At 38.7% G+C, this 25,732-nt stretch overlaps 1 protein-coding gene and 1 pseudogene across 1 annotated transcript in view; both read right to left on the bottom strand.

Annotated features, from left to right (window-relative positions):
• Positions 1 to 25,732, bottom strand: part of PPP2R5A (protein phosphatase 2 regulatory subunit B'alpha) — a 72,683-nt gene that overhangs the window by 40,872 nt on the left and 6,079 nt on the right. The window lies entirely within an intron of this gene.
• Positions 24,739 to 24,839, bottom strand: LOC113907126 (annotated as a pseudogene).

Raw genomic sequence — 25,732 nt, forward strand, 5'->3', positions numbered from 1 at the left:
CTTCAGCCTCCTCTGAGAATAAATTAATGTTTTTCATAGCTTCTCAATTCCGTAATGTGCTACTTAGCCTAAAGACTTCTTTCAAGTTGCTTTCTCCTCCAGAATTATGTCCCAGCATTACCTAATATTTGGATGGAAGAGGTCACCTTTGGATTTTACCAAACATTAGATATATTTAGAAAGCAGTTAACATTTCAACTCATTTGGCACTGAGTTAAAACACAAATGTCCAGTCCTCAAATTTTTGTTAAGTATTGAGGAACAGAAAAATCTTTTCTTACCTAAATACCTCCTATAAGTACATGTTCTATAAAGTAGTCTGAACATAATAAAACATAATGCTGCTAACATTAGCATTTCCTTCATGCCAAATACAATTCTAAGTGTTTCCTATGTCTATTTATTTAACTTCAAAACAGTCCATTGAAGCTACTTTTGAAAGTTAGAGATGATTTCCTGTCTTCAAGAGCTTAGAAGCAAGTTGAAAAGGCAAGATCAGATCAGATCAGATCAGTCGCTCAGTCATGTCCGACTCTTTGCGACCCCATGAATCGAGCACGCCAGGCCTCCCTGTCCATCACCAACTCCTAGAGTTCACTGAGACTCACATCCATCGAGTCAGTGATCCCATCCAACCATCTCATCCTCTGTCATCCCCTTCTCCTCCTGCCCTCAATCTTTCCCAGCATCAGGGTCTTTTCCAATGAGTCAACTCTTCGCATGAGGTGGCCAAAGTACTGGAGTTTCAGCTTTAGCATCATTCCTTCCAAAGAAATCCTAGGGCTGATCTCCTTTAGGATGGACTGGTTGGATCTCCTTGCAGTCCAAGGGACTCTCAAGAGTCTTCTCCAACACCACAGTTCAAAAGCATCAATTCTTTGGCCCTCAGCCTTCTTCACAGTCCAACTCTCACATCCATACATGACCACTGGAAAAACCATAGCCTTGACTAGACGAACCTTTGCTGGCAAAGTAATGTCTCTGCTTTTCAATATGCTATCTAGGTCGGTCATAACTTTCCTTCCAAGGAGTAAGCGTCTTTTAATTTCATGGCTGCAATCACCATCTGCAGTGATTTTGGAGCCCCCAAAAATAAAGTCTGACACTGTTTCCACTGTTTCCCCATCTATTTCCCATGAAGGGATGGGACCAGATGCCATGATCTTTGTTTTCTGAATGTTGAGCTTTAAGCCAACTTTTTCACTCTCCTCTTTCACTTTCATCAAGAGGCTTTTGAGTTCCTCTTCACTTTCTGCCATAAGGGTGGCATCATCTGCATATCTGAGGTTGTTGATTTTTCTCCCGGCAGTCTTGATTCCAGCTTGTGCTTCTTCCAGCCCAGCGTTTCTCATGATGTACTCTGCATAGAAGTTAAATAAGCAGGGTTACAATATACAGCCTTGACGTACTCCTTTTCCTATTTGGAACCAGTCTGTTGTTCCATGTCCAGTTCTAACTGTTGCTTCCTGACCTGCATACAAATTTCTCAAGAGGCAGATCAGGTGGTCTGGTATTCCCATCTCTTTCAGAATTTTCCACAGTTTACTGTGATCCACACAGTCAAAGGCTTTGGCATAGTCAATAAAGCAGAAATAGATGTTTTTCTGGAACTCTCTTGCTTTTTCCATGATCCAGCAGATGTTGGGAATTTGATCTCTGGTTCCTCTGCCTTTTCTAAAACCAGCTTGAATGTCAGGAAGTTCACGGTTCGCATATTGCTGAAGCCTGGCTTGGAGAATTTTGAGCATTACTTTACTAGCGTGTGAGATGACTGCAATTGTACGGTAGTTTGAGCATTCTTTGGCATTGCCTTTCTTTGGGATTGGAATGAAAACTGACCTTTTCCAGTCCTGTGGCCACTGCTGAGTTTTCCAAATTTGCTGGCATATTGAGCACAGCACTTTCACACCATCGTCTTTCAGGATTTGGAATAGCTCAACTGGAATTCTATCACCTCCACTAGCTTTGTTTGTAGTGATGCTTTCTAAGGCCCACTTGACTTCACATTCCAGGATGTCTGGCTCTAGGTGAGTGATCACACCATCGTGATTATCTGGGTCATGAAGATCTTTTTTGTACAGTTCTTCTGTGTAGTCTTGCCATCTCTTCTTAATATCTTCTGCTTCTGTTAGGTCCATACCATTTCTGTCCTTTATCGAGCCCATCTTTGCATGAAATGTTCCTTTGGTATCTCTGATTTTCTTGAAGAGATCTCTAGTCTTTCCCATTCTGTTGTTTTCCTCTATTTCTTTGCATTGATCGCTGAAGAAGGCAAGATACAAAACCTTAAAAAATATAACCTGGGGTCAAAAAGAATTTGAGAGTGCTTACAAGATTAAATATGAACAGAACAATTAAAAATAAAATCAGGATTAATTAAAAGCAGGAAAGCTATACAAGGTATCTGACTGTTGTATTTAAGCACTCTGCGTTGAGTCTCTTAGAAGCTAAGGTAAAACAATGGTGGAGGAGTTGATCAGATTGTAAAAGGTTAAGTGAGAGAAGAGAGGATGCTCCTGTCATCTACTATTGGTTGGCCTACTTCTAGGTTCAAGACACATAACATTTTTATATCGGTCAAGTTTTTATAATGGTTATCCTAGTAAGAAAAGATCAATGGTTTCATCATTAAAAAATTATAAAATAGATGTTTAATATAGCCTAACTCTTAGGGATCTTTCTGAAACATCAATTTTCAGAATATTCTCATAAGAAAAGGAGACAAAAAATGTATTTCAATAAGCTGAAAAAATAAGACTATAGCTTGGCTATATTTCATAAATATGAATAAAAAGTAATTTGTGAGAAAAAGAATGTATAATAATTTTGTTCACTAAATGTAAAAAGTACTGACAGTGTCTACACTGACGACTTTATACTTCAGTTTCCCCATTACAAGCATGCTTGCAAATGAAGCATACTCAGTGGTGTTTCAATATGGCAATGTAGTACTTTCAGGTGGTAAGGTCACATATTGTTTTTCCTTGGCTATTTTTACTAGGCCAATGTAACAGACTTGAAATACCAATATATTCATACTTATCATCATCGCTTCAAAATACCTCTGATATTGATAACAAGGTTCAGTCAGTTCAGTCTCTCAGTCGTGTCCGTCTCTTTGTGACCCCACGAATTGCAGCACACCAGGCCTCTCTGTCCATCACCAACTCCTGGACTTCACTCAAACTCATGTCTATCAAGTCAGTGATGCCATCCAACCATCTCATCCTCTGTCATCTCCTTCTCCTCCTGCCCCCAATCCCTCCCAGCATCAGGGTCTTTTCCAATGAGTCAACTCTTCGCATGAGGTGGCCAAAGTACTGGAGTTTCAGCTTCAGCATCAGTCCTTCCAATGAATACCCAGGACCAATCTCCTTTAGGATGGACTGGTTGGATCTTGCAGTCCAAGGGACTCTCAAGGGTCTTCTCCAACACCACAGTTCAAAAGCATCAATTCTTCGGCGCTCAGCTTTCTTCACAGTCCAACTCTCACATCCATACATGACCACTGGAAAAACCATATGACTAGACGGACCTTTGTTGGCAAAGTAATGTCTCTGCTTTTCAATATGCTATCTAGGTCGGTCATAACTTTCCTTCCAAGGAGTAAGCGTCTTTTAATTCCATGGATGCAATCACTGCTCCAAAATGTGCAGTGATTTTGGAGCCCCCAAAAATAAAGTCTGACACTGTTTCCCCATCTATTTCCCATGAAGGGATGGGACCAGATGCCATGATCTTCGTTTTCTGAATGTTGAGCTTGAGGCTAACTTTTTCACTCTCCTCTTTCACTTTCATCAAGAGGCTTTTTAGTTCTTCTTCACTTTCTGCCATAAGGGTGGTGTCGTCTGCATATCTGAGGTTATTGATATTTCTCCCGGCAGTCTTGATTCCAGCTTGTGCTTCTTCCAGCCCAGTGTTTCTCATGATGTACTCTGCACATAAGTTAAATAAGCAGGGTGACAATACACAGTCTTGATGTACTCCTTTTCCTATTTGGAACCAGTCTGTTGTCCCATGACCAGTTCTAACTGTTGCTTCCTGACCTGCATATGGGTTTCTCAAGAGGCAGATCAGGTGGTCTGGTATTCCCATCTCTTTCAGAATTTTCCAGTTTATTGTGATCCACACAGTCAAAGGCTTTAGCATAGTCAACAAAGCAGAAATAGGATACAGGTTCAAAAATGGTGCTTTCAGACATGCAACTACTTGGAAAACTTAGCACCCTCAAACAACCTTTTATAGGAAATTCTGAGGACATGACGGAGCAATAGGGAGAAAGGGAAAGGAATGGAATCCAGGAATTATGGAAATTCAAGAAAAGCAGACCTAGAGAAAAACTGGATCAGTTTAGAGCAGGAGGAAAGAAGGCCCTAAGAAACTGGTCTCTAAAGCAGAATAATTAGGGTATCTTATCACATGGAGATTTGGAGGAAAAAACTGAGAGTATGTTAAAGGTGGGAAAAAAATAGACAATTAGAAATTCCAGGAAATACTTAAAAAAACTAAACAAGAAAGGAAATATATTATGCAGCTCTGGAGCCTATGCAGTCACACGTAAACCCTGCCCACTGGCTTTCAACTTTTATAATTAACAATTCACATAAAACTTAATTATGGCCATCAGATCAGATCAGATCAGTCGCTCAGTCATGTCCGACTCTTTGAGACCCCATGAATCGCAGCACGCCGGCCTCCCTGTCCATCGGTGAGGAGATACCCTTCGTCCAAGATAAGGAGCAATGGCTGCGCTTTGCTGGACCAGCCGTGAAGAGATACCCCACGCCCAGGGTAAGAGAAACCCAAGAAAGATGGTAGGTGTTGCAAGAGGGCATCAGAGGGCACACACACTGAAACCATACTCACAGAAAACTAGTCAATCTAATCACACTAGGACCACAGCCTTGTCTAACTCAGTGAAATTAAGCCATGCCCGTGGGGCAACCCAAGACGGGCGGGTCATGGTGGAGAGATCTGACAGAATGTGGTCCACTGGAGAAGGGAATGGCAAACCACTTCAGTATTCTTGCCTTGAGAACCCCATGAACAGTATGAAAAGGCAAAATGATAAGATACTGAAAGAGAAACTCCCCAGGTCAGTAGGTGCCCAATATGCTACTGGAGATCAGTGGAGAAATAACTCCAGAAAGAATGAAGGGATGGAGCCAAAGCAAAAACAATACCCAGTTGTGGATGTGACTGGTGATAGAAGCAAGGTCCGATGCTGTAAAGAGCAATATTGCATAGGAACCTGGAATGTCAGGTCAATGAATCAAGGCAAATTGGAAGCGGTCAAACAAGAGATGGCAAGAGTGAATGTCGACATTCTAGGAATCAGCGAACTAAAATGGACTGGAATGGGTGAATTTAACTCAGATGACCATTATATCTACTACTGCGGGCAGGAATCCCTCAGAAGAAATGGAGTAGCCATCATGGTCAACAAAAGAGTCCGAAATGCAGTACTTGGATGCAATCTCAAAGACAGAATGATCTCTGTTCGTTTCCAAGGCAAACCATTCAATATCACAGTAATCCAAGTCTATGCCCCAACCACTAACGCTGAAGAAGCTGAAGTTGAACGGTTCTATGAAGACCTACAAGACCTTTTAGAACTAACACCCAAAAAAGATGTCCTTTTCATTATAGGGGACTGGAATGCAAAAGTAGGAAGTCAAGAAACACCTGGAGTAACAGGTAAATTTGGCCTTGGAATACGGAATCAAGCAGGGCAAAGACTAATAGAGTTTTGCCAGGAAAATGCACTGGTCATAACAAACACCCTCTTCCAACAACACAAGAGAAGACTCTATACATGGACATCACCAGATGGTCAACACCGAAATCAGATTGATTATATTCTTTGCAGCCAAAGATGGAGAAGCTCTATACAGTCAGCAAAAACAAGACCAGGAGCTGACTGTGGCTCAGACCATGAACTCCTTATTGCCAAATTCAGACTTAAATTGAAGAAAGTAGGGAAAACCAGTAGACCATTCAGGTTATGACCTAAATCAAATCCCTTATGATTATACAGTGGAAGTGAGAAATAGATTTAAGGGCCTAGATCTGATAGATAGAGTGCCTGATGAGCTATGGAATGAGGTTCATGACACTGTACAGGAGACAGGGATCAAGACCATCCCCACGGAAAAGAAATGCAAAAGAAATTATGGCCATAGAAAATATTAACCTTAAAAATGTAAAGATGACAAAAGCTGAGGGTGAAAGGAGAGAAGGAGAAACTGAGGGGCACTACCTTTCCAACTTCACTTACCATCATTCCCCCTTTACATCCTAAGTTCCATTCATGCTGACAGTTCCAAGTTCCCCAGGTGGCCCGTCTGCACATGTACTGGCTGGAATGCACTTTCCCATCATTATTTCTTCATTTTCTTTAGAAGCAAGTAAAGACAGTGCCCATGCAAACACTACTCAATGAGTAAAAAACTTTATTTGTAAAATTTTTAATTGGGAGGATAACTGCTTTACAAGGCTGTGTTAGTTTCTGCTGTACAAACAGCATGAATCATCTCCAAGTATACATATATCCCCTTCCTCTTGAGCCTCTCTCCCACCCCTCTAGGTCATCAAAAAGCACTGAGCTGAGCTCCCTGTGCTATACAGTAGCTTCCTACTATTTACCTATTTTAAACATGTTACTGTATATATGTCCATGCTGCTTTCTCAATTCATCCTACTCTCTCCTCTTGCAGTAAAAAACTTTAGTCAAAGGATTTTAAGTCTACCAGGACCATTAAACACAACTATACCCTGTACTGTGAGACAGAGAATCAGGATACGTTAAGCGTAATATCATTAATTTATAAAACTTCCTTTGTACTAATTTCAAGCTTATCAAGTGGACTGTTAAGCGTTAAGTCTCTCAGTTGTGTTGGACTCTTACAACCCCACAGACTATAGCCCACCAGGCTTCTCTGTCTATGGGATTCTCCAGGCAAGAATACTGGAGTGGGATGCCATTTCCTTCTCCAGGGGATCTTCCTGACCCAGGATAGAATTCAAGTCTCCTGCAATGCAGGCAGATTCTTTACCGTCTGAGCCACCAGGGAAGCCTAGAACTACTGCAAACTATCAAGCGCAGTAGTTCTAAAATTTGTCCACAAATTATTTGATACTCCTTTCTTCAGAAGGTGGAGTCTACTTCTCTTGCCGTCAATGTGGGCTGGACTAAAGAGACTTGCTTCCAGGGAACAGAGTGAATACTGCGGAAGTGATGCAACATGACTTCCAAGGTGGATTCTTGCTGGAGTCACAAGATATCTCAAGGTTCACAGAATAAACTATTTGAGAAAAAAGTAACACCTATGTAGTTAAGTACAGAACCTAGCTGATCACCTGACTCATTTGATATTAGTGAACTTTTAAGGAGTTTTTGAAGTAAATTACAGTCTTTAGAAAAATGTAAGGAAGTTTTACACTGTATTCTTTGGTGTCAGTTTATGAAACCTATAAAGACCGTACCACCAAATTTACAGGTATTTAAGACAAGTTCAGGTTTTTTAACATAGTACAAGTTGTATCTGACTATATAAGTATCATGGAATACATGAAAACTTCCAATCTCAACCACATTGGTATGTTAATTCATTCTCAAGAGAAGAAGGTCAGTTTCTCAAGAAACATGGTGTTCATGATGAATTTTCAATGAGTTTATTCCTCGGCCTTATACATGCAGATACATGGTTTCTTATCACATAAAATACAAATGAGCCAAGCTCATGACATAGTAACAAATGCTAATTTATTAACTTAGGATGAGAAATTATTCCAAGTACTGTATCTGTCCATGGGATTTCCCAGCCAAGAATACTGGAGTGGGTGGCAGTTTCTTCCTCCAGGGGATCTTCCCAATTCAGGGATTGAACTCACGTCTCCTGCATTGGCAGGCAGATTCTTTACCACTGAGGCACCAGGGAAGCCCAGTTAAACCTTAAGCAGACCTATCAGGTTCAGTTCAGTTCAGTTATTCAGTCATGTCTGACTCTTTGCGAACCCATGGACTGCAGCACGCCAGGCTTCCCTGTCTATCACCAACTCCTGGAGCTTGCTCAAACTCATGTCCATAGAGTCAGGGATGCCATACAACCATCTCATCCTCTGTCATCCCCTTCTCCTCCTGCCTTCAATCTTTCCCAGCATGAGGGTTTTTCCTAATGAGTCAGTTCTTCACATCAAGTGGCTAAAGTACTGCAGTTTCAGCTTCAGCATCAGTCCTTCCAATGAATATTCAGGACTGATTTCCTTTAGAATTGACTGGTTGGATCTCCTTGCAGTCCAAGGGACTCTCAAGAGTCTTCTTCAAGACCACACTTCAAAATCATCAATTCTTCAGTGCTCAGCTTTCTTTACGGTCCAACTCTCACATCCATACATGACTACTGGAAAAACAATAGCTTTGACTATGCAGACCTTTGTTGACAAAGTAATGTCTCTTCTTTTGAATATGCTGTCTAGGTTAGTCATAACTTTTCTTCTGAGAAGCAAGCATCTTTTAATTTCATGGCTGCAGTCATCGTCTGCAGTGATTTTGGAGCCCCAAAAAATAAAGTCTGTCACTGTTTCCATTGTTTCCCCATCTATTTGCCATGAAGTGATGGGACTGGATGCCATAATCTTAGTTTTTTGAATGAGTTTTAAGCCAGCTTTTTCACTTTCCTCTTTCACTTTCATCAAGAGGCTCTTTAGTTCCTCTTCGCTTTCTGCCATAAGGGTGGTGTCATCTGCATATCTGAGGTTATTGATATTTCTCCTGGCCATCTTGATTCCAGCCTGTGCTTCATCCAGCCCAGCATTTCACATGATGTACTCTGCATGTAAGTTAAATAAGCAGGGTGACAATATACAGCTTTGACGGACTTCTTTCCCAATTTTGAACCAGTCTGTTGTTCTATGTCCAGTTCTAACTGTTGCTTCTTGACCTGCACATAGATTTCTCAGGAGGTGGGTCAGGTGGTCTGGTATTCCCATCTCTTGAAGAATTTTCCAGTGTTGTGAGCCACACAGTCAAAGGCTTTGGCATAGTCAACAAAGCAGAAGTAGATGTTTTTCTGGAACTCTCTTGCTTATAGGAGAAGCCAAATCATAACCAGAATGGTATCCAGTGTATTAATTTTCTACTGAAAGTGAAAGAAGTGAAGTCGCTTAGTCGTGTCTGACTCTTTGCAACCCCAGGGACTGTAGCCCACCAGGCTCCTCCATCCATGGGATTCTCCAGGCAAGAATACTGGAGTGGACTGTCATTTCCTTCTTCAGGGGATCTTCCCGACCAGGGATTGAACCCAGGTCTCCCGCATTGCAGGCAGACGTTTTACCTCTAAGCCACCAGGGAAGCCCAATTTTCTACTGCTTAATAAACAAATTATCCCAAACTTTAGAGGCTTAAAACAATAATAATTATTATCTCTCACAATTTCACTGGGTCAGAGATTCAGACAACTTATCTTTGGTTCATGATATCTAAGACCTCAAGCTAAAAAAACTAGAAAACTAGGGACTGCGATCATATGCAGGCTCAATCACTCATATGTCTTATAGTTGATTCTGGCCTCTGGCTGAACGACTAGTTAGGGCTAGTGCCAGAACTCCCATACGTGACCTCTCCATACGGCTTAAACTTCCTCATCATATGGTGACTTGGTTCCAGGGGCAAGTGATTTGAGAGATCTAACAAAGAACAAAACATGACTTTTATGAGAAAAATTATAAAACTCTGAAGAAATATATCAAAGACATAAATAACAGAGATACATTTTGGATTACAACAGGGTGTTTTGCTAGAACTTGAAGAGTTGCTCTCACAATTCATCTGGAAAAATAAACAACCAAGAATAGCCAAGATGATTTTCAAGACAAAGAAAGGAACAGTGATCTTATCACACAAGGTAATTAAAACTAAATGGTACTGTGCAGGAATAGACAAAAAGACCACTGGCCAGGGAAATAAGGCACCTACAAACATGTGCACATACACAGAAGATTAATCTACAATAAAATTGGTGTTGTTTTTTTTTTTTTAAAAAGTCAGTGGGGAATTTCAAAATTATGCAAGGACAACTTGCTATTCATATTAAAAAGTTAGATTCCCTCACTTATTTATACATTTAATTCCAAGAGAACTAAAAAACTAAATGTGAATAGGAAAATTATAAAGTATTTAGAGTTTTCTAACCAACTCTGAATGGCATCCAGCACGCACAAACACAAAAAATCTATAAATCAGTAAGATAAAGAAAATAAACCTATAGAAAGGCATGTGAAACACAAAGCACCAATAAAGAAGAAAAGATTTTTAACCACACTAGCTAAGGAGAAAAATGTAAATATATATAAACTATATATATGAGTTTATGTATGAAATGCCATATATCATTTCATACTTATTGCATAAGGTTGACAAAAAGTGTGGGCAAGACTTGTGTTTCTGGCAGACCAATCTTCCTATAGTAAACTACTAAAAACTGGACAAAATACATGAGGTAACTGTCTTCAGATGCTGGAAAACAGGTAGTACAGGACTGCTATTCCTGAGAGAAGGAAAAGAGAGTGAGTTCCACAACTGTAACAGCTCTATCTGTAACTGCAGTATAGGAAGAAACAATACAGGTTCAAAAGAGCAAAAGCCAAATAGACTGAGCTAAATAGACACTGCAGATCAAGCCTCTTGAATGGCTGGAATTTGCATGGAAAAGTACTAGAGAGAAGCTAACTATACAGAAAAGGAATTTTCTACTTTTCTATTTGTACTGAAGTAATAATAGGACATTTTTATTCTATCAATATTTATTCAGCAAATCATTTTGAATGTAAACCAACCTTAGCTTCCTGGCATAAATCCCACATAATCATGATGTATTATCTATATGCTGCTAAATTCAATTTACTTATCTTCTGTATAAGATTTTTCCATCTATGTTCATAAGGGATATTGGTCTGTAATCACCTTTTCTTGAACTGTCCTTGCCAGGGTTTTTAATTAGAACTCAGTTAAATAGATGTAAGACTTACTCAGACTTTTGTTTCTTCTTGTGTCAGTTTGAGAAAGCTGTTTGTTTATTTCAAGGGGTTTTCCCAACTCCTCTCCTCTAAGTTTTCAAATTTATTGGCATTATTATATACCTGCAAGCTATGAATTTCTAGATAATTGTAAGGTACAAATTATTACTATAAAAGAAGCTAAATCTTTTAGTCCACAGGGAGATCAACTTTTAGCAAGACAAGCTTAAAAGCTCCACAGACCTGCTCTCCAGTGAAACTGATGAAAATCATTTTAAAAATAACTTTTTAAAGCCTCTGGAAATGATCCTAAGGCGAAAAGTAAATAAGGAATCATCTATCCAAGAGCATCTATGAATATCTGAAGTGAAAAGCCAGTCTTAGTATCTGAACCAAGACAGCTTTCTCCCTTTCTCCTATCAGCTCAGCTAGGCAGAAATTCCACTCCAGGGAGGTACACCCAAGGATCCCTCTACCTCCAGCTCCCAGTCAGACAGCTTTCTTCAGGTGTGGAGCAGAATGCTGGCAGTTCTCATTCTGCCCACAGCTACCTGTTGCTGAGGTCAACTCCCAGGCCAGTGTTGTCAAGAAGGGTAGAAGTCCTTCTCCTACCTGAGTAGAAGTCCGATCTTCTACCCAACCTCGATCCATGGGACAAAGACTCTACTCTTGGTGCAGAACCACTGAAAACACTGGGGCTCCAATTACCTTAGTCCTGGACTGTAAGGTTGTGGTTCCATACTGGAAGATGAAAGCCAAGAAAATCTCAGACGCCTGCCCCCTCTCCACCTCATATTCAGCTCCTAAAATGGGTTGTTCCTCAGAGAGAAGCATGCCATTTTCCCCACTCCCAGCTCCAGAGCTCTGGCTCACAAGATTTTGCCTGGGGAAGGGGGAGAAACAAGCCATAAATCGGCTGTTTTGTCTCTTCCCAAAGGAACTGGCTTCATTTTCAACAGAGCATGAAAAGTTCAAGCTAAAATTTAAGCTGAATCTCTCAAGACAGTGGCAGTTGTGGTAAAAGGTAATAGAGAGATCTGTAGATTCAATGAGGATATAAGGCTAAACTCTATGCTGGAGAGTTTCCAAGACAATACCAGATAAAGGAGCAGCTTAGAGGAGCCCTCCTGGTGTCAGAACAAATACCCAACATTAACATCAAGAACTATTCCTTCAAAGGAGCCTGAATTTGATTGGATTGCTGAACAATGATGCTCCACTGCATTGTTGAAAACAAGACAGCAGTTAGCTGAAAGTCACTGGAATTTAAAGTTAGGCTGTGGTCAGGAAAAGACAAAAAGTCCTCGCTCAGTTGGTCAAGAATCCACCTGCAATGCAGGAAGATCTGCTGGGGGATAGACTACCTACTCCAGTATTATTGGGCTTCCCTTGTGGCTCAGCTGGCAAAGAATCTGCCTGCAATGTGGGAGACCTGGGTTGGATCCCTGGGTTGGGAAGATCACCTGGAGAAAGGAAAGGTTCCCTACTCCAGTATTCTGGCCTGGAGAATTCGTGTATAGTCCGGAGTTGCAAACAGTCCAACAGACTGAGCAACTTTCACTTTCACTTTCTTTTCCTGTCACAACTACTGCCATTTCCCTGGAGAAGGAAATGGCAACCCACGCCAGTATTCTTGCTTGGGAAATTTCATGAACAGAGGAGCCTGGCAGACTACGGTCCATGGGGTCACAAAGAGTCGGACACGACTGAGCATGCCAAAAAAAGGGGGGGCCATAATTGTATGCTTCCATTCATGCAAAATGTTTAGAATAGGGAAATCTGTAGAAACAGAACATAGATAAGTGATTGCTTAGTGTAGGGATGGCAGGGATGAAGGGATAATGGAGGTAATAAAGAGTATAACATTTCTTCTTGAGATAATGAAAACGTTCTAAATTGACTATAGTGATAGTAGCACTTATCTGTGAATATACCAAAAGCCGCTGAATTATATACTTTAAAAGATTAACTTTATGGTACATAAATCATATCTAAATAAAGATGTTTAAAAAATTTAATCCAGTCCTGATCTCTAAAATACTTTTATGTCAAATACCTAAGATATTATTCAAAGATAGTAAAAGTTTAAAGATAAATTACAGTTTAAAGATCATATACACATAATAATCACATAAACTTCATTCCACCATAAATGTATATGTTTACAACAGATGCTTAGAATATTCCTGTTTTGTCTTTATGTTGCCTATACTAATCTAGCATACTAAATTAGAAATTTTCATGGAACATGTAAATGAAAATTAAAAACCATCATGTAACAGTTAATAATAAGAACACAGGCAAAACATTCTCTGACATAGATAAAGAGAAATACTGTATGACATTCCTTATACGTAGAATCTAAAAAGAAATGATACAGTTGAACTTATAGAACAGAGAGAGACTATAGACTTGGAGAATGAACTTATGGTTGCTGGAGGGATGGGATAGTAAGGGAGTTTGGGAAGGACAAGTACACACTGCTACATTTAAAATGTATAATCAGCAAAGACCTACATTATGTATAGTACATGGAACTCTGCTCAACATTATGCGGCAGCCTGGATGGGAGGGGAGTTTGGGGGAAAATGGATACATACTAAGTATGGCTGAGTTCCTTCCTTGTTCACTTGCAACTATCACAGCACTCTTTGTTAACCAGCTACATACCACAATACAAAATAAAAAGTTTTAAAAAAATTCTCTGACAGAAATTTTACTGGGGCTTCCCTGGTGGCTCAAACTGTAAAGAATCTACCTGTAATGCAGGAGACTGGGGTTTGATCCCTGGGTTGGGAAGATCCCCTGGAGAAAGAAATGGCAATCCACTCCAGTATTCTTGCCTGGAGAATTCCATGGACAAAGGAGCCTAGCAGGCTACAGTCTACAGGATCGCAAAGAGTCAGACACAACTGAGCGACTAATTTTCTTTTCTTTTCTGACAGAAAAAATATCAGCGATTGGTCAGTCTCCCAAAGCAACCGAAATAAAAGCAAAAACAAACAGGACCTAATCAAGCTTATAAGCTTTTGCACAGCAAAGGAAACCATAAACAAAATGAAAAGACTGCCCATGGAGTGGGAGAAAATATTTGCAAATGATGCAACCAACAAAGGCTTAATTTCCAAAATAAACAAATATTAAACCAACAGCTTCTACAATTCAGTAACAAACAAACAACCCAATTGGAAAATGGGCAGAAGACCTAAACAGACTTTTCCCCAAAGACATACGGATGGCCTAAAGGCGCATGAAAAGAAGCTCCTCATCACTAGTTATTAGAGAAATGCAAATCAAAACTACAATGAGGTACCACCTCACACAGGCCAGAATGGCCATTATCAAAAAGTCTACAAGTACTTCCCTGGTGGCTCAGATGGTAAAGCATCTGTCTACAATACGAGAGACCCGGGTTCGAGCCCTGGGTTGGGACGATCCCCTGGAGAAGGAAATGGTAATACACTCCAGTACTAGTGCCTGGAAAATCCCATGGACAGAGGAGCCTGGTAGGCTACAGTCTATGGGGTCGCAAAGAGTCGGACACGACTAAGCGACTTCACTTTTCACTTTTACATTGTTGATGGGAATGTAAGTTGTGCAGCTGCTATGGAAAACAGTATGGAGTTTCCTCAAAAAACTAGAACTGCCATATGATCCAGCAATCTCCCTGTTGGGTACATACCCAGACAAAACTATAATTTGAAAAGATACGTGCACACCTATGTTCATAGCAGCATTATTTACAATAGCCAAGACATAGAAACAATCAAAATGCCCATCAACAGATGAATGGGTAAAGAAACTGTAGTATTTTACATATACACACACATGCACGCACACACCAACACACAAACAATGGACTATTATTCAGCCATAAAAAAGAATGAAATAATGTCATTTGAAGCAACATGCACCTAGAGATTATTATAATAAATGAAATACATTAGAAAGAGAAAGACAAGTATCATATGATACCACTCACATGTGGAATCTAGAATATGACACAAATGACATATTAAATGCAACAGGCTACAGATATAGAGAACAGACTTGCAGTTGCCAAGGGGAAGAGGAGAGTGTGGAGGGGAAGGATTGGGAGTTTGATATTAGCAGATGCAAACTATTATATATAGGATGGATAAACTACAAGGTCATATTTTATAGCACAGAGAACTATAATCAATATTCTGATAAACCATAATCAGTTTCAGTTCAGCCGCTCAGCTGAGTCTGACTCTTTGCGACCCCATGGAATGCAGCACGCCAGGCTTCCCTGTCCTTCACCAACTCCCGGAGTTTACTCAAACTCATGTCCATCGAGTCAGTGATGCCATCCAACCATCTCATCCTCAGTCATTCCCTTCTTCTCCCGTCTTCAATCTTTCCCAGCATCAGGGTCTTTCCTAGTGAGTCAGTTCTTTGCATCAGGTGGCCAAAGTATTGCAGTTTCAGCTTCAGCATCAGTCCTTCCAATGAATATTCAGGATTGATTTCCTTTAGGATAGACTGGTTGGATCTCCTTGCAGTCCAAGGGATTCTCAAGAGTCTTCTCCAACACCACAGTTCAAAAGCATCAATTCTTCAACACTCAGCTTTCTTTATAGTCCAACTCTCACATCTATACATGACTACTGGAAAAACCATAGCCTTGACTAGACGGACCTCTTTTGGCAAAGCAATATCTCTGCTTTTTAATATGCTGTCTAGGTTGACCACAGCCCATAATATTAATGATAATATATAATATTATCCATAATATTAAACCATAATATTAAAGTTAATATATACATATACATAACTAAATCACTTTGCCACGCAGCAGAAATTAACACATTACAAATAAACTATACTTCAGTAACATTTTTTAAAAAGAAATGATAATAATAGTTTATTAATATGGCCATGTTTTAATAAGGCTGGTTTTAAGAACAGTACACTGAATAAAATAATTACATTCAGAACAGTAATATAACTTGGAGTTTTCCCTTGTCATATGGTTTTATTGGTACTGTCTTAAATGAATATTATCAGAAAATCTAGTCTACATTCATTTCTTTCAAGACCTCAAATACTGAGAACATTGAAATCTTAAAATATTCATTATCATAAAATCTTCCTCTTCTTGTTCATTTTCATAAAAGTTAATGTGATAAACTTCATAGCGATAACTAAATTATTTCAAGTTGTTCATTATTTTACATCTAAGAACAGTTTGAAGGTCTAGGTATCAGAAGTCATAATAGAAGTAACAGTTTTATAGGTATAATTTTTCTTAAAAGAAAAAAGGTAACATATTCCCAATTACTGCTGCTCACATATTTGAAATCTAAAGTAGGCGCTCATATAAGCTTCATGCTACAAATTATAGAACAAGCACCGTATCATAGCAACCCAGCAATACCACTACAGTGACACGCTGAGGATGCAATCCAAGATTCTAATTTAAGAAACTGGCACAGAATATAGGACATGTAGCTTTTTTTGGCAATACCCCTAGAACATTAATAACTAGGAGTCTAAAATCAGCTTTTATTTGAAACTTTAGAGGATCAAGCTATTACAAAGTAACAACGGAAATGTTTATTAACAAATGATTCATAGCACTGTAACTAAATATGACTTAAGGATCTATGATTTCCTTAAAATTGAAAATGCTGGGAAAACTGTAGATATCACATTTTAGGAATCTGAATATATGCACCCTACCAGTCTGATAATGCATTCTAATATACAACTGTATATACCATTTTAAGAAAACCCCTAGAACACTATCTTAAACTTTAAAGAACATAAATATTAACATGTCTTACTCAACTACTGTTCAAATATGAGTATGTCCAGAACTACTAAAGAAGGGTTAAAGTAACTGCTCAATCTTTATCTCAAAAAATTCACTATGTTTTGTTTTTTTTTAATTAAAAAACCACTTTAAAGTAGATAAGAACAAGAAATGAAGATAAGCTAGTGGGGCATGTTACGTGGATTTCTTGGAATGTAGAACCTTGAGAAGCATAATACTGAAAAACAGGCTCCCAGGAGAATAAATGGAATATCTCTATCAATCTGCTTAATTTGATTATAAAGCCTACTGTTCATTAAATACAGTAAAGGTTTTTAGAAGCACTCTTGTTGATGAAAGTGAAAGAGGAGAGTGAAAAAGTTGGCTTAAAGCTCAACATTCAGAAAACTAAGATTATGGTATCCAGTCCCATCACTTCATGGCAAATAGATGGGGTAACAGTGGCAACAGTGGCTGACTTTATTTTTGGGGGCTCCAAAATCACTGCAGATGGTGACTGCAGCTGTGAAATTAAAAGACGCTTACTCCTTGGAAGGAAAGTTATGACCAACCTAGACATCGTATTAAAAAGCAGAGACATTACTTTGTCAACAAAGGTCCATCTGGTCAAGACTATGGTTTTTCCAATGGTCATGTATGGATGTGAGAGTTGGACTATAAAGAAATAAAGAAAGCTGAGCACCGAAGAATTGAAGTTGAAGAGTACCTTGGACTGCAAGGAGATTCAACCAGTCCATCCTAAAGGAGATCAGTCCTGGATGTTCATTGGAAGGACTGATATTGAAGCTGAAACTCCAATACTTTGGCCACCTGATGCAAAGAGCTGACTCATTGGAAAAGACCCTGATGCTGGGAAAGATTGAGGGCAGGAGGAAAAGGGGACGACAGAGGATGAGATGGTTAGATGGCATCACCAACTCAATTGGCATGGGTTTGGGTGGACTCCAGGAGTTGGTGATGGACCGGGAGGCCTGGCATGCTGTGGTTCATGGGGTGGCAAAGAGTCGGACACGACTGAGTGACTGAACTGAACTGTTTCATTTGGGGCCTTTGGGGAACAAGAAGTATTAAGCGTTTTTATAGATGGTTCTGATAGCTGTGATGAGTTTTGTCTTTTAGCTAACCCTACCTGCACCCCCTAAGAAACACCTGCTATTGTGTTAAGAAAAAGGATTACCTACTTTAACAAGGTTGTTGAGATTTCTAGAGCAAGGCCTATGATAGTCCACAAAATACCCTACCCACTCCTCTCCTCTATCTGACCAGAGATGGGCTTCAGGGTGGTGGTGGTGCAATTCAAGGACCTTGAAATTATATATAAAATACTGTATGTATTTTCTGAGATGATGATGGATTCCTTTAGATTTTCTAAGAGATCCATGTATAATCTCCCTAAAATAAAGTACCACTACTCTTAGAAATTATTTTCTCTCCTTTTATGGATAACATAATGAACTTTCAAAATCAAGGTTTAAAATTATTTGACTCACCATTTCCAAAAATAATATAGTCAGAAACAATTCTAAATTGATTTCATTTTTTGTTTAAGAAATGCGCTATTTATAATATTTTATTAAAGTCAAAGTAATGAATTATAGAACAGCATACATTATTATATGATCTCACTAATGGGAAAATCTAAGAAGATGCTCAAAATTTTAGAAGTTTCTTCTGGCTGGGGATTTTTACTTTCTATCTTTTAAGATTCTCTTTTGGCTTGTTTTTTAAGAGTGAGTCTGTAAGTTTATACAAAAATAATAAAGCCATTATACAAGAAATAGGGAAGTTAAGAATATGACATTTCTTACTGCATGGTCTTTAAATGAGTTTATTTTAGAAAACCATGAAAACTGAGATTACTTATGACTCATTGCAAGTATTGTATCCTAAAATAGTCATTCTTATTCCACAGAAGAAACTACTTTTCTAGATTTTTTTTTAAAGCAGTTCTCAAAATATTAAAATACGTCATGTGTAAGCTTACCCAGGTGGTACAAATTAAAAACAGAATTATCAAACTATATGAAGTACCAAAATCAGTGCCTAGGTATCTGGTAGGTATGTAAAAGCTGGGTTATTTTTTTAACCTCTCTTACATGAATCATAGAAATTTCCTATGAAGAAAATACAACTGTGAAAATTAAATGCACCTTAAAAATATTTCATTGTTACATTTGCTACTTTATTTCCACTTCTGATTCAAATTTAGTCTGGGAGCACAAATGTATGTAGATAACTACTTAAGGAGATGACATATTGTCTAATTTCAGTTTTGGGGGGGAATTTAGCAGGAGAATAGTAACAGTCAAGTCATAAGATGAATTGGCCCAGTTGACTTTTACTATACTTAAGCCTCAGTTATCTGGCTCCAATTTATTTTCCTTCCTTGAATTGGGAAATAATGATTAGAAAGTACAATGTAACGTGGCCACAGTTAAAAATTTTTTTTTCAAAAACTATTTGTACATAGCACGTGTAGCGGGGAACAGAGAGGAAAAAATAAGTGGACCGAATTTAATCAGTTTGTGATATCCCATAACAATTCCATAATTCCTCAAAGCTGCTAATTACAGATTATAACTTTTAACTGAGTAGAGATACCAAATTATAAATCTAGCTGACACAAATGTGCTAACTGATTTAAAAGTTCACTGCATCTTGCTTCTCAGTACTCATTCATAAAACAGATACTCTTCTTCAATTTCTTCTACAGGAAAATTTTATGTTACTTAAAAAATGGAAGAACTGTGCCAAAAGGAAGACCTGCAAAGAAGATCAACAAAGCATTTTTATACCAGGAGAATTTAAGACATAAAGATCTTTTTTTTTTTTTTTTGGTCATTAAAATATTTCTTTTCTTCTTCTTTTTTTTTAAATTTTATTTTATTTTTAAACTTTACATAATTGTATTAGTTTTAAGACATAAAGATCTTTTGCTTTACAGGGTCTTGGAAAAACCTATGTTCAATACTGGCCTACCTGCCCAGGTCCTATAACAAATCAGTATCTTTCTTGTAAGGCTCTCAACTATTTCTCCTTTGCACTGTTAGAACACAAAGTGCTAAAAATAAAAAATAAAGTGCTAATTTTGCTTTACTGCAGATAATACATATCTTCAGTTTCATATTAAAGAGGAGGAATTAACTGAGAAGATGAAGTTATAAATGACTTGCACAAGAATATAACCTATATGTTTTGGTTTCTTCATCAACAAAATGCTCAATTTGGAGCTGTATGTAAACTATCACTCAATTATAAATCATTATAAAATTGTAAATTATTGCATGGCACAAAATGGTGTTTTTCTTTAAATCAATTTAATAGCATTTGCTTCATTACTTTACTTAATAAATATTAAAACCAAGCACTGAATGCCTGAATACTGGGAAGGAAGTTATGGATCTTAAGTCCTAAAGTATTTAACTTCTAGTCTAAAGGCAGAAAACAGTCAATTAAGTGGCTTACCCTATTCATGCACCTGTCCCAACATATTTTGTGATCACCTCACACATATATCAAGGATATCTTACCACTATATGATGTCTTATACAGACACTGCACTCAATGGGGCTAGATAATCCCATTTTGGCCAAAAGATATAGTGGTCAGCATCTCAAACTACCAACATTTTCTAATAAACAATCTCAACATCTTTTAATTCATGTTTAGAAGTTACAGAAATTACCAATGGGCACTCTGTGATTCACACATCCAAAAGTCTATTTGATATTTATACCCAGGTTTCCGAAAGACATCTCAAACTTAGAATGTCTCAATTATAACCCTGAATTTTCCCTCTTTATTGGTTCTTTTTCTAACGTATTCCTTCTCAGTGGTGGTAGACCTATGCACTCAGCTAGCGATCCAAGCTAAAACACCTGGGAAATATCTCTGACTCCTACACCTTTGTCTGTCCATCTCCTCCATACAATTCATCAACAGGTCCCAGCTTAGCTGTACTTTGAACACATCTCTTTTTCTCCATCTTTATTGCTACCATCCAGACCTAGCCATATCATTTCCCATCTAGCCTTTTAAAACAAACTCTTGACTGGTCCTCCTCCTAAAAATCTAGTTCTGCTACAATCCATTCTCCACCCAGCAGCTCGAGTGATACTTTTTTTAATTGTCAAGCTTCTTGAAAGAGATGTCCATACTTACTGACTTGGCTCTCCATTTCCATTCACTCCCCACCTTAGAGAACTCTGGTTTCAAGATCATCAACCCTCTGAAATACATCTCGAAGTCACCAGTGTTGCCTGAAGACTACCAAAACTGAAGCTTCTCAGTTCTTAAATATTGGACCTGTCAGCAGCTCTTCTGACTGCTACTAGCCCCACCTCACCCCTACTTAAAAACACATTTTCTTCCTTTGACCACCTTGTCCCTACTCTCTCCTGTCCCTACTCTCTCCTATCTTCCACTCAAGCTGTTGCTCCTTTTCCTCTGATCATCATCTAAATGATGATATTCTTTGCCCTTTTCTTGTTCTATACATTTCCAGTAGGCAGTTGCTTCTATTTGCATCTCTTCAAGAATCATCTTTAAAGTTTCTAAATGCTGATTCCTAGCGCAGCTCTTTCTACTTAGCTCCAGACCCAAATATCTAATGTCCTACTTGACTCTTCACTTCTATTTCCACAGGTAGTTCAACCCATCCCACGTGTAGAACCACTATCTTCTCCCACATCTGATCTACTCTTTTTCCCTTTCAGTAAACTGCTATCATACATCTAGTTGCCCAAGTCAGCAATGTATCATCATTGATTTTTCCTTCTTTCCAAGTCCCTGCTGTGATATCACTCACTCCCACTTAGACAAGGAGACCATTACCTCTTGTTTGTATTACTGTGCCAGCATTAACCAGGATTTTTCATTCTCATCTCCCAAAACATTCTTCACACTACTGTCAGGAATAACTGCAGGACATAGCATCAAAGCTGTTACCTAGACCCTAAATGTTGCTCCAATCTCTTCTCTAGCCAGTTCCCTATTGTAATATTCTTTATCACAGTCACAGGCTTCCCTGGTGGCTCAGATGGTAAAGAACCCACCTGCAATGCAGGAGACCAGGGTTCAATCCCTGGGTGGGGAAGATCCCCTGGAGGAGGGCATGGCAACCCCCTTCAGTATTCTTGCCTGGAGAATCCCATGGCTACAGCCCATGGGCATGCAAAGAGATGAAGCAAATGACAGCCACTTATTTACCCTAACGATGGCCACGTTGTCCTTGGCAGGCCTCTTAGAACTCACCTGTCTTGGTCTAACATGTCTAGCCTTGCAGGTCTCAGCTTACCTGTCACTTTCTCCAGGGAGATTTCCCTGATCTTTCTCCTCACACACAAAGTTGAGTTGGGTCCCTCACACACTCCCCTAGGCTTTTACTGCTTACTCTTATCACAACACTTGTCGCTAATTGAAACCACCAGTTTACATGTCTAGATGTACCCCACCAGACCACAAGCTCCTAAAGACATTTCAAAAGAAAAAGCATTTATCATTTTATTACCTTTACTGAGTAAAATTTTAACCTCTACAATGGTTCACCTAAAATTTAAGCACTATGAACATCAAAGACAAAAATATTTCTGTACTAGATTTTGAAAGCAAAGCATATTTCCAGTTTCACAGCAGGCAAACAAAATATTTTTCCTCTGGCTAATTAAAAGAATGGTACTACAAGTGAAAAAAAAAAGCATATATTCCTATAGAAGTTATATTTTATTTTACTCATGACTTCAACCAGAGAAGGCAATGGCACCCCACTCCAGTACTTTGCCTGGAAAATCCCACGGACGGAGGGGCCTGGTTGGCTGCAGTCCACGGGGTCTTGAAGAGACACGACTGAGCGACTTCACTTTCACTTTTCACTTTCATGCATTGGAGAAGGAAATGGCAACCCACTCCAGTGTTTTTGCCTGGAGAATCCTAGGGATGGGGTAGCCTGGTGGCTGCCATCTATGGGGTCACACAGAGTCGGACACGACTGAAGTGACTTAGCAACAGCAGCAGCATGACTTCAACAAATGTTTATCTTTAGAAAAGTCTGTTTGGAAAATTGTTTTCAAGACACCCCTCTTTGCTAAATCAAAATTCAGAGCTTATGACAAAAACTGTCTCATCATTTTTACTTTATAAATGTAAAGGCACTGGATTAACCATGAGTTCAAACAATCATCTCCTGATAATAATTATAATTCTAGAACATCCTTTATCAGTGAGTGTGAATCAAAGGCAAAGACCAATCAAACAGAGAAAATGTATCATTTCTGAAGCTAGAGTTAATATTTTATACTCCTTTACTACAAGTTAAGTCCAGTCTTTAAAAAATTCTGGTTTCATACAGCTAACATTTTTTTAGTTATTGTCTGTGCAGTTTACTCACTAACTAAGCAGATTCTGAGGGAGCATCTAAGAGCTTAAAAACCCTATACTTTTTCTCCCTACCTTAAAGAAGGCTTTTCTGGTGAGAAAATAAGATATTTATTTTGTGTGTGTGCGTGTGTTTTTAGTCACTCAGTCGTGTCCAAGTCTTGTGACCCCCATGCACTGTCGCTCGCCAGGCTCCTCTGTCCATGGGGAATTCTCCAGGCAAGAATATTGGAGGGGGTTGACATGCCCTCCTCCAGGAGATCTTCCCAACCCAGGGATCGAACCCAGGTCTCCTGCATAGGTTTTGTTTTTTTTTTTTAAGAACAGTGAAACTCTTTCCCAATGAAAGGTAAACCAGAATGACTCCTGAGGTCCCATTCAGCACTGGAAGGCTCAACTAGATACAACAGCGCAGTAAGGGAACTATAAATGCAATTAGCATCAGCATTCCAGTAGGAGGAGTGAGTTCCCAAGGAATCCCTTGCCTTCAGTATCCAAGTTAGAAATAGGTTCTTTGGATTTTATAATGTGAACCTATGATACGCAGCAAACTACCAGAAAATCCTAATAGGTTTCTTTAAGAAATATGGATCAAAACTGCAGGATTTCTAAAATCCACGATTACTCACACAAAAACCCACATGAATAAATTTCTTCAGGGAAGAGTTGAAAAACATATACATAAAAAGTGGTCTGAAACTGCTTATTAGTGAATATCCTGCTCAGACAAGTACAGCTTATTTCACGTAAACGTAGCCTGTCGTGTAAAATTCTTTTGGTACATCACGTGGGTTACCTGTTACATAATAATGCACTACAAGTAATTATATATTTAAAATCTGTTCCTTTCATCTCCTTCAAGGTCCTTATAAATAAAGACTGAACCTTAAATTTAGAAATTACTGGAAATTAGTTATTTCAGTTTATCTGAAATACAGCTGTCCACATCTGGACGTCAACACAGTATTACTTTTCCACACAGATCTTACACAATACCTTCCCTAGCAATAATGTTACATGTCACACCAGTCACTGGCAAAGCCCCAAATACAGGAGCAAGCAATCATCTGTCTCAAAACTATATCTCCTATTTACCATGGTATTAAAAACCCAAAATTAATTTACTTTAAAAAACCCTGAATAAAGGTGTAAAGGGAGGGCTAACAGGTAATTTCTTAATCAAAACAGTGACTGTCTACATGATCACACTTGTTATGCACATAACATTGTATTTTGGTCCTATAACAGGATATGAAAACACAGGTGACTTCTGCTTTCACAAAAATCTTACCATCTCATTCTGCAAAGAGGAGTACATAACGACTGAAACTGACTCAAAACAACAAATCAACAAATACGGGTGTTGTTCAAACTGGCTGGCAGAAAGGCCAACGACAAGAGACGGTTATAAAATGTAAATGGCCCCAGGTCATTGCTGCCCTACCTTCAGTTAAAGACTATGGTCAAGATTTAGAGGATAGATGTGAAAACCCTCTGAAGAAAAAATTTCTTTCTCTCTCCCCCAGCCCCAAATGCTCTGTTTATTCTGCAAAATTCTGAAATGCTTCACAAATATGTGTCATCCTTGTGCAGAAGCCATGCTAATCTTCTATAGTTCCAATTTTAGTATATGTGCTGCCAAGGCAACCACAAGAAAAACATTACTTGATGCTAAATAAATATAAGGCGTTACCAAAAACACAGTTATGATCAACAATATCTCATTTGTTCAACACCTAATAGTCAATTTATACAGTAGTTATATTAGTTCTAAGTCTTCAAGAGGTGGAACAATGCTGTGAACATACAGCAAATAGTTTTACATTCCAGATTGGTTGGGATTATGTTACCCTGGATAATGGGATTAAAACTAGGCAAACTGCTTTCTTATGTTCTCACTTCTGCTTGACAGCTCAGCCACAGCTCCAAAAATTACAGAAAAAAAACAAACCTGATCACCTTGTATCAAAGGATAACAGTGGAGTTTTAATTACGCGAACTACAACAAAATACAAAAGATCACGTCTAAAACTCCAGAATCCAACAGCATTCTCGCTCTTCAGGAAAGTACCTGATTAGCCATAGGGGGCAGCAAAGTTAAGAGTGAAAAGTAAATAGCAGCAGGTGAAGTAAGGGCAGGAAATGTTAACAGGCTGGGTAATGAGCCATGAGAATCTAGAGAAAAGGACAAAGTCTCAATTAATGAATTAAATCAATAGATAATGTCAAACCAGTGATTCTCAACCCTGGCTGCACATTAGAATCATTCTGGGAGCTTTCAAAAATACAAATGCCTGCAACCTACATTAGACCAATTTATTTAGAGTCACTTGAGGGTAAGACCCAGGCACTGATGTTTTTTAAAACTAAGGGCACAGCCAGGGTTGACAACCCTGCTAAACACATACAAATAAAAATAAGCTAGTCTCCATCCCCGACTTTTTACAATTTTTAAAAAGTTAAAATTCAAAGAATATTCAAAAATCTATTATTTTCCAAATGTATCATTTTTGTTGATAAACCTGTCTTTGTCATCCAAAGTCT

This window comes from Bos indicus x Bos taurus, chromosome 16 (assembly GCF_003369695.1).
Source record: "Bos indicus x Bos taurus breed Angus x Brahman F1 hybrid chromosome 16, Bos_hybrid_MaternalHap_v2.0, whole genome shotgun sequence".
NCBI lineage: Eukaryota > Metazoa > Chordata > Mammalia > Artiodactyla > Bovidae > Bos > Bos indicus x Bos taurus.